The sequence below is a fragment of the Phyllostomus discolor genome, chromosome 4 (assembly GCF_004126475.2).
Source record: "Phyllostomus discolor isolate MPI-MPIP mPhyDis1 chromosome 4, mPhyDis1.pri.v3, whole genome shotgun sequence".
Taxonomy (NCBI): domain Eukaryota; kingdom Metazoa; phylum Chordata; class Mammalia; order Chiroptera; family Phyllostomidae; genus Phyllostomus; species Phyllostomus discolor.
Genome location: NC_040906.2, coordinates 165,895,885 through 165,911,035, shown reverse-complemented (window position 1 = coordinate 165,911,035; position 15,151 = coordinate 165,895,885). Strand labels below are relative to the sequence as shown.

Here is a 15,151-nt window from a genome sequence, read left to right as displayed (position 1 = left end):
ACACAATTCAGTTTATTACAAGAATGTAACTACCAAAGAAGCAGAAGTGTCATTACCTGGCAGCTCATGTCGGCGAAAAGCTACACTGCACATTTCTCTTAGTCGGGCTGCTAAGAGGAAGGAAACATGAAACACACACACGCCTCATTTTCTGCATGTAAAATGTGTGTGTTCTTTAAAAGCCAGTGGTTGGCTGGTTTTCCGGACATGATGTGGTTGAAGCTGTCACCGTAATGGAAATTCATTGCTGTAGCTATGGTAAATCGAGTTTTCTGCCTGTGCTGAATGCATTAGTCTAATGAGATGTTTGCAGCCGGGGAGCAGGGCTGCTGGAGACTAACTGTGAGCTACTAACACACGGGTGGAAGATTAGCTTTTGCAGTACTCGGTGTGCAGGTACCGAAAGTCTTCTGTCTTCTGAGTCAACATTCCCCGCCTGGGAAAGAACCTGATCAGGGCTCTGGTGAACAAGCCGTAGGTAAGGGAGAGACACAATCGGAGGGTGTGCCGTGGACACGGGATCCTTCTCTTTCTACTGTCAGCATGACAGGTTACCTGGTTCAGTTCTTCTGGGTTGCATGCCTGCCTCCGTGCCACTGCATGAATGGGCTGCACTGAAACCACTGAGGGCGGCGGGGAAACTTTAGTTCCTTCTACTCGAAAGACAGCATTCAATTTCTGCATCAGATCTCAGAGGGGGAAGATGTAGTATGGCATTATACAGTTTATAAATTTTGGATATATACATGTTCACTACTCTTTAACTCTGCATTTAAATATATAGAAAGTTGCTTCCCCCCCCAGATGTGAACTCAAATAACTGCTTAGCTTTTTCTTTTTACGGTGATGCTTCTGCTTTGCTTTGTTTTTTTAAGTTAAAAAATTTTTAATGTATCGTAGGTTAAAAATATTTACCTAAAATTTAATTTTTAAGACCAGTGTGTGGTAAACATGCAAGTGTGGTTTTTTGAATTGAACTTTATTTTTTGTATACCAGATAGAATATTTTAAGTGTCTTTGTGCTGATGTTTCTGAACTGACCAGGATGGATGAGAATATTTACTGCTGGTTGCTGGTGCTGGTTAGTTTTGGGGAAAAGCAAAAATAAGCAGGTGAATATGGAGTCTCAGGAGCAGTCTTCCCGAATTCAAATGCACAGAGTCACCACCTTCCCAGGTGGGGTGTTGTGTGACTTGAACCCATTTGCACGTGTCCCTCCTAGTGGCACAAGGCTCCCTCCCCAGGTTGTTAGCTGAGCAGGAAAGGACCATGGATGAGGGTGAGGTGCCGGCTTCACGTAAGTCATTTCACTGATAGTTGAGGTACAGAGTCAAAATCCTTCCCTCTACCTGTCACAGCAGGGGGACAGGTGGCTCATGGTGGTGTCTCCAAGCTCCATGATGGTCCTCAGCAGGGCTAGCCCATCAGCAGCCTTCTGACGAAATGGCTTTTTGGTTGGTCTCTGGCACTGTGGCTTGGGAAAGAGATCCAGGAGCTTCAGAATTGAGATGTTGGTTGCGTCCTCTGTGTTTCTTCCTTTTCAACCAGAGGATCCATTTTTAAAGAGTGAGAGAGATAGCTGCTTCCCCACTACCCATGCCCCCTGCCCCAAGACTTTTTTCTTTTTAAGTAAAACAATATTTGGAGTGAAAGCATAAAAATAACTGTGACAGAATTTACAATGTGGGTAGTTTACAGGGGTATCATGCCAGCGTGGAGTATGTTGTTGTTGTCACTTGGTAGAGCTAGCCTGAAAAAATAAGGTTGGTATTTGAGCAAAACCACCAGGCAAAGATTATCTAGAAAAGCAATAGTGATCATGCAAACTCAAATAAAATGTTAATATAGCACTGTCAGTTTTAGGAGAAGTCATTTGGTTGCCTCAAAATCTTTACCATTTAAACATATTTGTTACAGATAGTTTTAAAAATCTGAAAATGTTCTCTTTGGCTCTAAATTGTATATGTGGAAGGACTCTAATATTTTGGTAAATTTATCTGTCTGCTTGATTTGTGGAATTGTAAGAAAAGGGCAAATCCCACAAAATCCCAGTCCCCATGTGTTTACATTTCTTCCCTATGGCACAAAAATTACTTTTATTTTGCTGCAAAAAGTGGAGGAGAATAAGTGAATGATAATGGATAGAAAATAAAACAATGAGGAAAACCACAATAAATTGCTTTCCGTCATTTATTTGTTTTGGTGGTGCATTTTCAGGCAAGTGAAACCAGCAGAAACAGTTTCACTTTCTGGTTCTTGACTCCTCGGGGCTGGGGTCCCAGGTGTCCCCCCACCAGCTCCAGCTGCAGGGGAGACAGGAAGACCAATGGCTGGAAATCCAGCCAACTCAAGGAGTGTCACCCTGCTTTTAAGAACTTTTTTAATTGAAAATTTGAAAAAGTAATGACTTAAAAATGTTAAATAATATGTTTTATAATAAAAATTCAAGCGATGCCTCAATGTACAAGGATAGAAATTTTTAAACTTTAAGTGATGTAAAAATCAGATTGTATTCAAGCTCTCAGAAAGTCGTGGCTTTTTTTATCTCAGTTTTAGATCTCAAATACTTCAAGTTCAAGGAACACATGACTAAAGTTCCCTTAAATCAAAACAAGATACGCTCAGAGAGAAACAAGCTTTCTGAACATTTGGGGAGTTAGATTTTAGAACATTTTGCTTGTCTGTTTCCCGTTTGCATGTGGACACATCACACACCCATACTCTTGCCTGGTAAGACAGGGTAGAACCAGCTTTGGTTCCAGGCAGAGGAGGGAGCTGCAACTGGGAACTCGCTCGCTGGGGTCGGGGCAGAACCCCGTGGGTCGCAGGTCCTCCCCAGCTCGTGCTCTTGGAAGCCTCAGCAAGGCACTGGCTCCAGGGGGCCCTGGCGTGCTTGCCTCACTCCACCGTCATGAAGAAAGCAGGAGGTGACTTGCTCCCTTGTGGGCCTGGGGGCTTCAGATTCCACCTGCCTTCTATTTTTCTCCCTTGCTGCTTCTCTTTCCCCACCCATCTGTTTTCACTCAGGGATGCTGTGGGAAAGAAGGGGGGAAATGAGGAAAAACCCTCTTGCCATCTAACTATCAAAGAGCATAACATTTGGTCTCAGATTTTGGAGATGAAGTTTGTGAAACCTTCCCATTTGCTGTGATTACCTGGGTTTCTTCATTTTGGTGGGTAAACTTGACATTTCCAGGAATGAGTTTTGATTAAGTGCCTCCTTGGACATGTTCCTAATCCTGCAATTTCCCAAAAGGCTAGTTTGCGCTTTAAACGGTTTTAATGTTTTTGTTGCCTTGAAGGGCAGACAGGTGAGGAGAGACCGGGGGACTAAAAACAGCCCCTGGGAGAAAACTCAAATGCTTGAGTACAGATATAGTGTGACAGAAGCCACTACTGTGTCTAGTCAATTACTCTAAATTTTAATTAATGAGTCACAAAAGCCACACCATGAGCTTTAAAAAATTACCCCTTTATCAATAAGGTGATAATTAACTTGCTCTAGAATTAACAATTCTCTCAGCCCCGGGCAGTATGTAGCCTAGTAAGTCATCTGGAATGCTGCCAATTTTAAACAATTGGTCTTTTGGCAAACTTACTGGATTTTAATTCAAACATCTATTGTGACATTTTCCAACACAGTTCAAAGACCATTAGGATCACGCAAATCCTGGTGGAATTTCTGAGGTTGAAAGAGTGGCTCAAATGTTTAGGTTGCATTTAAATCTGTTGCTTCTCTTTCTTTATTTTCCTTTTCTAACCCCTACCCCAAACCCCTGCATTTTCAAGAGTGCACACTCCGGTCTCCGCTATAAATCTCTGCTGTAAGTTGCTGCGGCGAATCCTGCATTTATTTGTTGTTACTTGTATAACCAAGTTCCGGTGCTCTGGCTGCAAGTCCACCAGGTCCTAAATGTCTTTGATTGTTGCTGCCTTCATCTCAGTTTTAGTTCTGGCAAAGGTTCATTCCTTAATATTTCTGCAAACTCTCATCACGGTTTGTCAGATGCTGAGATTTAGATTGAGACTTGAAGCAGAGAAGCTGTGGCAGAAGGGCCATTTCGGTCACGTTTAGGACTGTTTGAATTTTGGTTTATTCTGACCAGCACATACTAAAGTCTGGAGAGGCATAGGAGCATTGGGCATTTCAGAGCAACCTGCTCCACAGCGAACCCCCTCAGACTCTCTCTTCCTCTCTCTCTCCCCCTCTCATTCTCTCTCTGGCCGTCACTGGTGGGCGGCACTCAGGGGCAGCCCCGTGAGGGATGCTGCCATTGGGCCCCGGTGCACAGTGTCTGGAAGGCAAGTGGTGAGGGGTGCAAATCACCACTGACTTCAGAAGTCAGACCTCTCTCCCCTCCCTCTGGATTTTCAGTGTTAGCATTGGTGGGCTCCTGCTTCTCTCGGCCAAGAGATTGGCTCAGGGATGCTGGTGACAAAGCTTCCTGCTGGGGGAAGCTGGCAGTTCTGACAATCAGGAATATCCCTGCCTTCAAAAGGGTGGGACGGAGATGAGCAGCGAGCAGGAGTTGTGCATTCTGGAATAGATACAAATTTTTCAGTCAGAAGAGGCACTTTGCCGCCATTGAGGAGATAAAATACCTCTTGCTTCTTGCAATGATTACTTTGTGGACTACTATTTTCAGACGAAAAGGAATTTATTACCCTGTGGCTGTTCTCACTTTGTATCAAGCTAAAAAGTCATTCTACTGAGCCTATGTGACACCCTGGAGTGATGGGAATGTATTCTGAGACGCACACTGCAAGCTTCCCAGGGGTTGCTGTTGTTACTGTTTGGCCATTTGTGTCTTACAGAGAATCTGGTGGCACAAGCCTTATGAACTCCTCTTTACCTTCCCACCAACTCAGACATATTCTACCCAAAGTTTTGTTTGTGGGAAGTCAGATGTGCATTTCCCTTTTGGTAGATTCATTTCTTGATCAGATAAATGGATCCTGGTCCCAGTGTTGCCGATTTTCAGAAAGATGGCACTCTCTGGTGGCCAGGCTGTGCCAGCCCTTCCCTCACACGGCATCTGACACGGAGGCACAGGAGTGGGGCTGGCTGTTGGGGGAAAACTGCTGTGCCAGGAAAAGGCTGTCAGCACTGTGCTTTGAAAGCTGGGGATGGTGGGGCAGCTTTCAAAGCTGCTGGTGATGGCGACTCAACTTCTGAGAGCTGGATATTTGGTAATAAAATTTTACTTTCCCAGGCTGATCATTACAGAGCAAAAGCCCTCATTCTTTCAAAATAAAACAAAACAGAACAAAATATGACTTGAAAGTAACCCTAAAGAAATATGGAGATTTTTATGAAAGTGGAGACTACATTTGGAAACAAATGCTGAGCTGGGCAGAGCCAAGAATTCCCCGGGTTGGGTCCCAGTCCAACCAAGGGGAAATGGCACTGAACACAGAGGTGCTGGACTAACACTCAGAAGAGAGAGAGAGAGTTCCATTCCCCCTTCCAGATGAGAACTTGACCATGACTCTCCTCCTCGTATCCTGGAGCAGTTCAGGAGGGATACTGTGAGAGCCAACAGTCTCTTTTGGATCGAAGGAAGGATTTTCTTTTTCCCATTTCCCACTTGTCCACCAGTCATCCTGGGATGTCATTGCTCTGGTGAGGACACCAGGGTTGGACACCAAGGCGTGTCTTTTTCCCTGTGTCTGGGAGCTGGCCCTCTCATCAGGCAGACGTGAACACTCAGCAGCCGTGTCTGAGGGTCTGCATCGGATGCAGCCCTCCAGCCACTCGGGGGCTGGCCTCAGGGTTTTAATGCTGTTCTGACAGGCAACTGTGGCCTCAGTGAGTGAGGAAAGGAAGGACTGAAGAGGGAAACACAGGCGAACACCAATGCCGGGGCTCCAGACTTTTTGTTTCAGAGACAGGATCTGGAGGTTGTGTAACTTACACACTTCCATTGCGTCCAACCATTTCTAAACGATAAAGGTCCAACAGGAATTATTCTCCTTCTTTATGGCCTTCCAAACAAAGAGGCTGGCCTTTCCCCTTCACAGTCCTTTAGGATTAAGTATCCACACCATCTGGAAACCATGGTGATATCAAAGCTCAATCAAACAATTAGTGATTAAGATATGCTGTTCATCCCTAAGAGCATAACTCAAAAATGTCATTGATCAGTAAGGAACTCCGCTGTGGGAACAGAGTTCTGGTGCAGGCTGCTGTCACTGGTGCCTGTGCTGGGGAGCTTGCCGTCAGATTTGGGGGTCAAGCCAATCATCTGTGTGGTTCCCCTTACATTAGGAACTCTCCCTTTCAGATGCCAAAAGATGGTCAAGTGTATTTAATTATGCTACTTTAACAGCTCATTTGCAAAAACACTTCAAGTGGAACGGTGTAGATAGCTTTGCATGTTGGTGCCCAAATTACAAACCAAGCGTAAAAAAACACACAAAAAAACCAACTTGTTCTAGTGTCTGAAGTCACCACCCATGGCATGAAAATAGAGCTCTTCTTTTGAGCGTCTGTAACGTAATTAATATTAAGTACTAAACATAAATAGTGAGGGCCAGCTGTCTGGTGGGGTTATTGGGGTGCCCATGTGGAAATGGTTAATTGGTCCCTCTGTGAAAGGCTGTATAACTGTGTGCTGCCTTAATGAGACCAGGCGAGTATAAACTCTCCCCAGGGAGCTGAGTTAGAAACTCAGGCTGGCGTGTGACATATGTGGCCATGCGTGGGGGCTAGCGCTCCGTGCTGGGATAGAGGACTGGTCCTTTCTGTTGGCGTCCCTTTTAGTTGGAATTTGTTTAGCGAGAGCTCAGTAAAAAAAAAAAAAAAATGACAGAACTAAAAGTTCTTTGATAGCAGATTAAGGGAAAACCCCATTCAAAAAAGTTCATCTTGCACGTTTTCTTGGAATCAGCCCCAATCCCTATTAAGGTCAAGGGCTGAGAAATTCATTTCTTATTAGTTGTCTTGAGACCAGAGTAATGTAGAATAAACTGGAAGTATAATCATTTAAAAAGATATATGTTTCTGGGCGCAGGTTAAGTCACTGTTTTTATGACTATATTTGATATTTTCATGCCTGGAGAAAAAAATTTCCATGCAACCGAAGACCAAGCTCGTCCTTGTAGATTTCAGACAGTGGATAGTGTGGGTCACATGACTTCCTGGATAAAGTTAAGCAAACCCAGGGCGCACTTTGACCATAATTTTCTATGTTCTGCTTGTGTACTTGGCACAGATAGATTGACTGCCAGTGCCCAGGGGTTTGCACCTCCTAACTGAGCATGTGGATTCAGGAAGGGTTACACCTGAACCACGGGCCCATTTCCCAGCAGACCACCCCTCTGTGGAAGCTGGAAGGTTAAAATTCTAGCCAAAATAATGAGCTTGAAGCAAAAATGTTTGGCATTTGAAGGGAAGAGTTAAAAGCAAAATCCTATACTCTGAGAAATGTCTCTACGTGAGTCCCAGATTCTTGGATTGAATGGGTTTGGAAGGCCCTCTTTGAGAGCGAGCCACCTGCTCCTCCCCAGGGTCTTCAGGGATGCAGATGGGACAGCCTTTATCCTCAAGAGGCTTCCCTTTCCACTGTTGAGTCTTTCCATCCAGAACATCCCCCAGCTTCCTCCTCCAGGAATGTCTTCCTCCCCTGAGGATGCACTCTTGTCCTTGGAGCTGCACAGAAGAAATGGAATAGCCTGGACTTCAAGTGGCAGAAGTCAGTTTAAAGGCTACCAGTGTGCCTGGGCAAGTGCGGTAGCCATCCTGGGCCTCACCTCCCTGGAGATGGTTCTCCTGTCAGTCCCCACTGTTGAGGCCCAGTGCCACGAGTGTGGCAAGTGCTCAGTAAATACTTTGAATGAATGAATGAATGAATGAATGAGTGACTGAGTACGGGGTAATGCCAGCATGGGTAGAACCAGCATGGTGTTGTGGAAAGAGCATGTACACTCTTTGTTGTTATCCCTACTTTATTAGATTTTGGGATATAATGTTTCAGAAGTTGTTGGGAAGGTTCCTTGGATGATGCATATAAAGCTCAAAGAAAACAGTGTATGGGGAAGGGCTTTGTAAACTGTAAAGTGCTGTGTGATGATAAGAAAGACGTGTTCTCCTTTGTGGAGCCTAATATGCTCTAGGAGGCTGAGGGAAGCGCCAAATAGGCTTTATCTTATTTATCTGATTTAATCCACATAAGAAGTCAATATGGGAGGGGCTATTTTTATCTTCATTACTCAGTGAAGGAAACGGAGGCTCCCTTGAGCAATCGTCAAGGGTCACATGGCCGTGTGAAGTTTGCTGAGTCTTTCCTTCAGTTTCAAAAAGCACGTGGGGCTTCCCGGCCTTCCACCTGTGAGCACCGCGGAGAAAGAGCTCTTTCATGCCTCCGCGCCAGCTGCCCCTGCTCAGCGGGCCGGGCTGCTCCCAGGCCCAGCAGGTTCCAGAAAGGAAATGATTCCCTGGTGTTTCCACTGGGAAAGGCAGTTTTGATCCACAGCAAACTTCTTTTAAAGCAGGAGGCTTACGGTCCTGTCAGACTCTTTTTCGTGAGAAACGTTTTTTAACTCCCTGTCTACAACCCTGAAGTGAAATTCCCAGATAATGCAACCCAGTCACACCCATAGTGTAAGAAAAATCAGTGTAATGTCATAACTGAACCATAAAGATCGCATGAGGTCCACCCACGTTAGGGAGGGAACTCTGCTTTACTTAGTCCACTGATTCAAACGGTAGTATCATCCAAAAACACCCTCGCAGACCCACTCAGAATAATGTTTGACGAATAGCTGGGCTCTCCATGCCACGGTCCAGTCAAGTTGGCCCATGAAATCAACCCTCACAGGTGGCGTCCAAACAAATATTACAAAGCCTGTACCCGAGGACCTGAAGTCTGGGAAGCACTCCCTTGACTCCGTCTCTGTTCTCAGGCTTTGGAGCTGAACTAAGCTGGGTGGTATTGCTTAGTTCATGGGGACTGTGATCCTCTGAGCCCTTACCATCACTTCTCTTGAGAAAGTTACCCTTCAGCTTTCAGAGCAGCTTTTAGAGATTATCACTGTTGGGGACACTAATTCTGGGGAGGTTCGAGCCCACCTTCTGGTGGGCTGCCCACAGCTCCGCAACCATGGCTCAGGCTCCCTGCTGCCCCCACACTCGACCCCGTGTCACAGCCAGCTCGGTCCTCTGGGAGAAGACGTCTACCCTGGAAGTCGGGGTCCTCAGACAGCCTGTCTCACTCACGTTAAGTCTGGCTCAGTGGTGACAAGGAGCTCAGCTGTGATGTATATGATATGACATCACAGGAGCTAGGATAGGGCCATGCCTCATGGCCGTGAAGGCAGCTGGACATTTTCATGACCCCTCTGGGCCCTGCTTGTTTAGAGGAGGTTGCGTGGTGCCATCAATTTCACTTACCCACTGTCCACTCAGTGAATTTGTGTCCAAACTGCCCTCGGAAGCAGGATAAAAATCTTTTGAACAACAGTTTTATCTGTTTGGCCTCTTAGACCTCAAGTGTCATTGCAGAAGAGAAAAATCAGTGACGGGAGCCTCAGTGGGATTGAAGAAGACACATCTTTTTCTTGGGTGGATGGCTTCCGAGTGGACAGTTCATACAGAGCACTGCAAGTCAGTGCCGCTGGTTATGCCCTGACCGCCCCACCCCCACCCCGCTGTCTGAGAGGGTGGGAGCCTCCACCCTGGGACAGGGAGAGTCTCGCAGGACCACAGAGGAGTGGGTGGGTTGTTTCAGAAGTAATACCAGGCACAAAAAGAAGCACAGAATGCAAAAAAAGAAAAGCAAGTTCGTGAAACAAGCCATACATATTCCGATCACACACTGACAGGATGAAAGCAGCAGGATCTGTCTCCCGTGCTGGAGGAAAGGATGGGCCACAGTGCCTGCTCATCTGCTGGGGCGGCCATAGTCCAACACCAGAGGCTGACGGCTCACACAACAGACACTGACTTTCAGACAGTTCTGGAGGCTGGGAAGGCCGCTGGCTTTTCCTGAGGCCTCTCCCCTTGGCTCTGCAGTAAGTGGTCACTGTGCTGTGTCCTCACAGGGCCTGTCCTCTGAGTGCCCGCACCCCTGGGTCTCTCCCTCTTCTTATAAGGACACCTACTGGGTCAGAACCCCACACGTACGACCTCATTTAACCTTTGTTGCCTCCATAAAGGCCCTGTCTCCGAATGCAGTCACACTGGGGGTTAAGCATTCAATATACAAATCTGGGGCTACATAATTCAGTGCCTAACGGTGCTTGTCTTCAGTTTTTGCTGTCAGCTTTCACTTATTTCCCTATAAACTATCAGTAGTAAATGTGCCTCATAATGGTCTCTTATGACTTAGTAAACACCCACATCTCTTTGAATTTTAGGCCAGCCACACTTCTGCTGTACCCATTCCAGGGATGTGCTTCGCAAAGGTTCCAACTCTGCCCTCGGGGCGGAGGAGGTCTGATGTCTCCAAATCGCCCCCACCTTGCCCATTTTTAAAAATATTTTATTTAGTTATTTATTTTTTGAGAGAGGGGAAGGGAAGGGGAAAGAGAGGGAGAGAAACATCACTGTGTGAGAGAAACATCAATCTGTTGCTGCTCACATACCCCAGTGGGGGACCGGGCCTGCAGCCCAGGCATGTGCTTTGACTGGGAATTGAACTAGTGACCTTTCAGTTTGCAAGCTGGGGCTCAGCCCCCTCAGCCTCATCCGCCAGGGCTCCAAATCCGTTTTAAGTGGCAACTGAAATCTCCCTCTCTGTCCTCATCCCCCAGCAGTGCAAGTTCACCAAGTCCGTTGAATGATGAAAACAAGGAGGATTGTCCTGGTCGAGTTAGTCTGACCCCAGAGCTCACGCCTGCTGACAGTGCTCCCTCTGTGCACTCTCCCCCCGCCCCCAGTGGTCAGGGCTGCCCGAAAATGCTTTGTGCACCAGTTGGGTGGGGGAGTCTTGCGGATACAGATTCTATGAGAGTGAAATTTGTTAAATCTTCTTTTCATCCTTTAGCTAGATTTTCTTAAACTTTTCAATCTGGAATTTTCCTGTAATTCTTGAGAGACTAACCTCTTGAAAATGCATAACAATTATTGTGGCCTGAAATTTAAAACTGATGTTCAAATGCATTGTATTGCTTCTGCATGAGGTGGTTAACACACCTCATTGCAAGGAGACTGCAGCATTGTAAGTTAAATGGTCCTTCATAAGTTAAATGATCCTTCAGGATCAGGAGCAGGGCCAGGACAAAACCCCTGCTTTCTTGAGCCTTAGGCCAAAGCCGTTCTCAGCTGATGTGTAAAGATTTCCTGGAATCCCTAGTCTGAGGATGGGCAGTATGTGATGCTTGAGCATGGAGAAGTTGGAAAACACATTGCTTTTAACATATAACTCAAACTGTCCCCTTACTCGTATTTAATGGTGTGAATGGGGTTTGGCTCTGGCCTGTCACAGTTCTGGTTGATGTCCCAGGCACTGAAAACACCAGTGTTTTTTGGAGGGGGCTTTGTTGGGGGCTTTCTTTATTCACATATCATCCAATGCCCTCTGGCTGAAGATTTCCTGTGGATTCTTGGTCCCAAAGTGGCAGGCAGTGTAGAGATGGCCCTGGTGAGAGGTGTGAGGGCGGGTGCCCTTGGCTTTGGGTTCCTCACTGAGAGCGATGGCATCAGGATTGTTGAGTGAGCCTCCACTGTGAGCCTGAGTGTCCAGCACTAGGGCTCCCCCTCATCAGTCCAGGAACAGCTTTTGCTTGTTAACTGCCCTGCCCCCATCGTGTGAGCCTGGGGCCTGCCGGGTGGAGGAGCTCTGCAGGTTTTCTGGATGGATTAAGTATGTATGGATGGAAAAAGGAATGGGTGATTGTAAGAGTGGGTTATGTACCCAAAGACTGACTCAGCCAGCTCCCCAAGTTCCAGGTTGCAATTTCAACTGTTTTAATGGATAGCTCCACTCACATGTTCCACAGGCACCCCAAACTCATCATTTTCAAAATCAGACTCCTCGTGGCACCCTCCCCCACATCATCTTCTCCTTTAACCTGACTTCATGAAAACGGCTTTCTCTCTACCCAGAACAACAGTTTCAGGATCCCAAACTCCCCTCACACCCTGCCTTGGAACTGAAAACCAAGTCCTAACTGATGCTACTTCAAAAAGAGTTCCCTGCTCCTCAATTCTTTCTCCCTCTTCCACTCTGTTGCTCTGTCCAGGCCTTCCTTAGCGCCCTGCACCTGGACCTTGGCCACGGCCCTCAGCCCCACCTCTCTGTCTGCAGTTCCCCCTGCATTCGCCCGCCTTGTGCATTGCACCCAGGTGACTTTGTGAGACACAGATCCCCTGCACTCGCTCAACACCTTGCATATCTCAGAAAGGTTCCGTTGCTTACATTGATGATTGCCAAATATTTGGACGGTGTTCTTCGTAACAAATAATTCCTTAAGGGCACACATCCAATATACGTATATTCATAATTATATATATACAACTATATTAATGCATCATACATATGATAAAACATATGCAAAAACCAAAATGAGAAAGGCCACGTGAGCCTTTGGGCATTCCCCAGACATCCTTAAAGCCTCTGTACTCTTTCGCTCCCTATTTTCATGTCCTGGAGTTCTCTTTCCTCACTTCTCCAGGTGATGAAACTCTGTGTCTTTCAAAACATTGTTTATTCATCACTCCCCTGACCCTGACTCTTCACACAGATTTCCTCTGTGTGCCCCCTTTACATGGTATTTAGGTCCTTAACCTTCTCTTGTTGAGCAACTTGAGAATATTCTTGGGCAAGAGGGAGAAGGAAGGTGTCAGGACCTAGGCCCATGTGGTTGCCAAGAACAAAATTGTAACACTAACATACCTGTCCTTCCCTGTCAAACATTCCAAAAATGTGGGTTTTTTCTCTCCCCTCATTGAACTTTCCTGTTGCTCCGGGTAAAACGTTTCCCCTGCAGGTGCTCGTGGGAGCAGGCACCAGACTGACACGAAGCGGGAGGGGAGTCACTGAGGGATACCGCAGAAGGAAGCACTTCTGATGTCAAGCGATTAGGCTAATGTGATTTATACCAACGTCATGGGTGAAGTTGGTATTTGTTTTCTCCCAGACCTGTAATTAGTTCATGGAAATGCTGTAGGTTAACTTTTTTTGTTGTTAGTAAACTGAGATAATAGACCTGTTTTTTGAAATGAAAGCGGTGGCAACAACCTAGTCATTTCACAGTAGCGTGAATGGAAGATAATTGCAGTGTGAGAGAATGTCTCCATCCAGGGTGAGAATGAGCACCGATGGCTTGTCTTGTCTTGGGACCGGGTGGGGGCCGTTGTGAGCACAAATTGCAACGTTTCTGTGTACCACAGGGAGAAGGCCAGCACCCACTGCCCCACCCCTGGCCAAGGAGAGGGCTTAACTCACTTTGTAGATATTCCGGCCAGTGTCCTACAGGAAATTGTGCAAATAAATACGACAGTAACATTGTGATGGGACAAGAAAGGCTGACACAGTGCTTTATTAATTTGTGTTCAGCATTAGCAGGGAATTTTGCAACCCCTGGGCAACGGCACAGGAGCCTATTGGTCGACTGCAGGCATTTTAATGACAGGTCCTGGGAATATCTCCATGCTGCGGCCGCTGAGTGAGACCTGGACCCACAAAGTTTACCCAAGCCGTGCTGTCCTCCTTGTCCTTGGCAGCCATTAAAAGGCCTCGCTGGAGGCCAGGGGCTGGGGGAGGGGAGGAAAATGTTTCGTAGAAGAGGAGGACTCCTGGTGGGCTGGCGTCCAACACCCATTAGCTGCTCGGCTGTCAGCACCCAGAGCCCTGTTTTAACAAAGTGGGGGCAAACATGGACAGAAATGGCTTGACCCCATAATGGATCTCAAAGCATTTTTTAAAAGGCTCTTTTTACTTTTGTTACCTTTTCATAATTTGGCTTAAATACAGTGCAAAAATAAAGACATCATAAATCAAAAGCTGTTAGCACACACGGCCCCTGAAATTTATGGGCATTAAGCAGAAAATGCTTAGAAACATTTCACCAAATAATTTTCCAGTCCCCTAAGACTCATTTAAATGTCCCTGCCCTCCGTCCCGTGGCTTATGAATATTCACGGGCTGCCAGCTACTTATTGCACAAGAGCACCTGAGCCCCAGGGTGGGGGCACCAACTCTTTCTTTGCCACCGGACAGGCTGCTTGATCCTTACGGGGTGAAGCCCTGCCTGCCTACCAACACCGCATGGATGAAGAGCCAGGAACCAAGGGAAGGACATGACCACTGCCCTCAGATCAGTGAGGAGTCTGTCAGCACCGAGCTCCTGTCCCCATTTCCTCCACCTATAGCCTGGGGGTGGAGCGTGGGAAGCTTCAGTGGGAGATGGTGGGATTAACTGGAGGTAGAGGACCCATTGCTGGGCCAGGATGGGGGCTTACTGCTCAAAGCCAACCACTTCCATGATGCTTCAGGGAGGCCAGTGCTGGCCTTGGAGGCCCAGGGCCGAGTTCTGGAGCTCGAGGTGCAGATTGGCACGCCCTCTAGGAGCCAGCATGGTGGGGCAGAACTTCCCAGTTTATGCCCTGGATGGCTGCTATCGGGTCTCACTTTGCTGGTGAAGAAGTAGAAACTGATTGGGGGTGTTCCTTCCATTTGCTGGTGAACCTGACAGATAATTACTGAGCACCCCAATAAGTGAGGCACGTGGAATAACCTACTCCGGCCGTGCAGACGGACAGAGTCAGGCGGGAATGTGCCCAGGGTCTGAGGTGGCTCACCTCCAGGAAACCTCCCTGCCCTCCTCCTGCCGTGTGCTTCCTCTCAGGGGCCACTCAGGGCCGCACCTCGATGCTCTGCTCCCTTAGATTGGGGTGAACTGTTTTGCATGTGTGTGTGTGCGTGCGAGTGTGTGTGTGTGTGTGTGTGTGTGTGTGTGATTCTGTCTTCTCCTCAGTTAGGGCCAACTCTGTGGTGCAGAGTCTGGGCATCCCAGGGTTTGGATTCCAGCCCCATCACTGCCGAGGTGGCAAAGCCACCTCTTTTCATCTCTCTGAGCCTCAGCTCTCGCACTCGAAATGCAGACAGAGGCACCTATGTCACGGGTTGCTGTGAGGAGGGGATGAACTAACATGTGTCTGTTGCCTGGCTCACGGGGACTGGGTGGTACAGGGAAGCTGTTGAGGTCA

At 47.2% G+C, this 15,151-nt stretch overlaps 1 protein-coding gene across 4 annotated transcripts in view; it reads left to right on the top strand.

Moving 5' to 3' along the window:
* Positions 1–224: 224 nt before the first annotated feature.
* Positions 225–15,151, top strand: part of SCML4 (Scm polycomb group protein like 4) — a 98,820-nt gene continuing 83,893 nt past the window's right edge. For 2 of the 4 annotated variants that reach the window (XR_004902849.1, XM_036024538.1), the window contains exon 1: positions 244–478. The gene's annotated coding sequence lies outside the window, so the exon portion shown is untranslated. Of the gene's footprint in view, positions 479–15,151 lie in introns of all 4 variants that reach the window. The other 2 variants (XR_004902852.1, XR_004902851.1) reach the window with 2 other exon arrangements.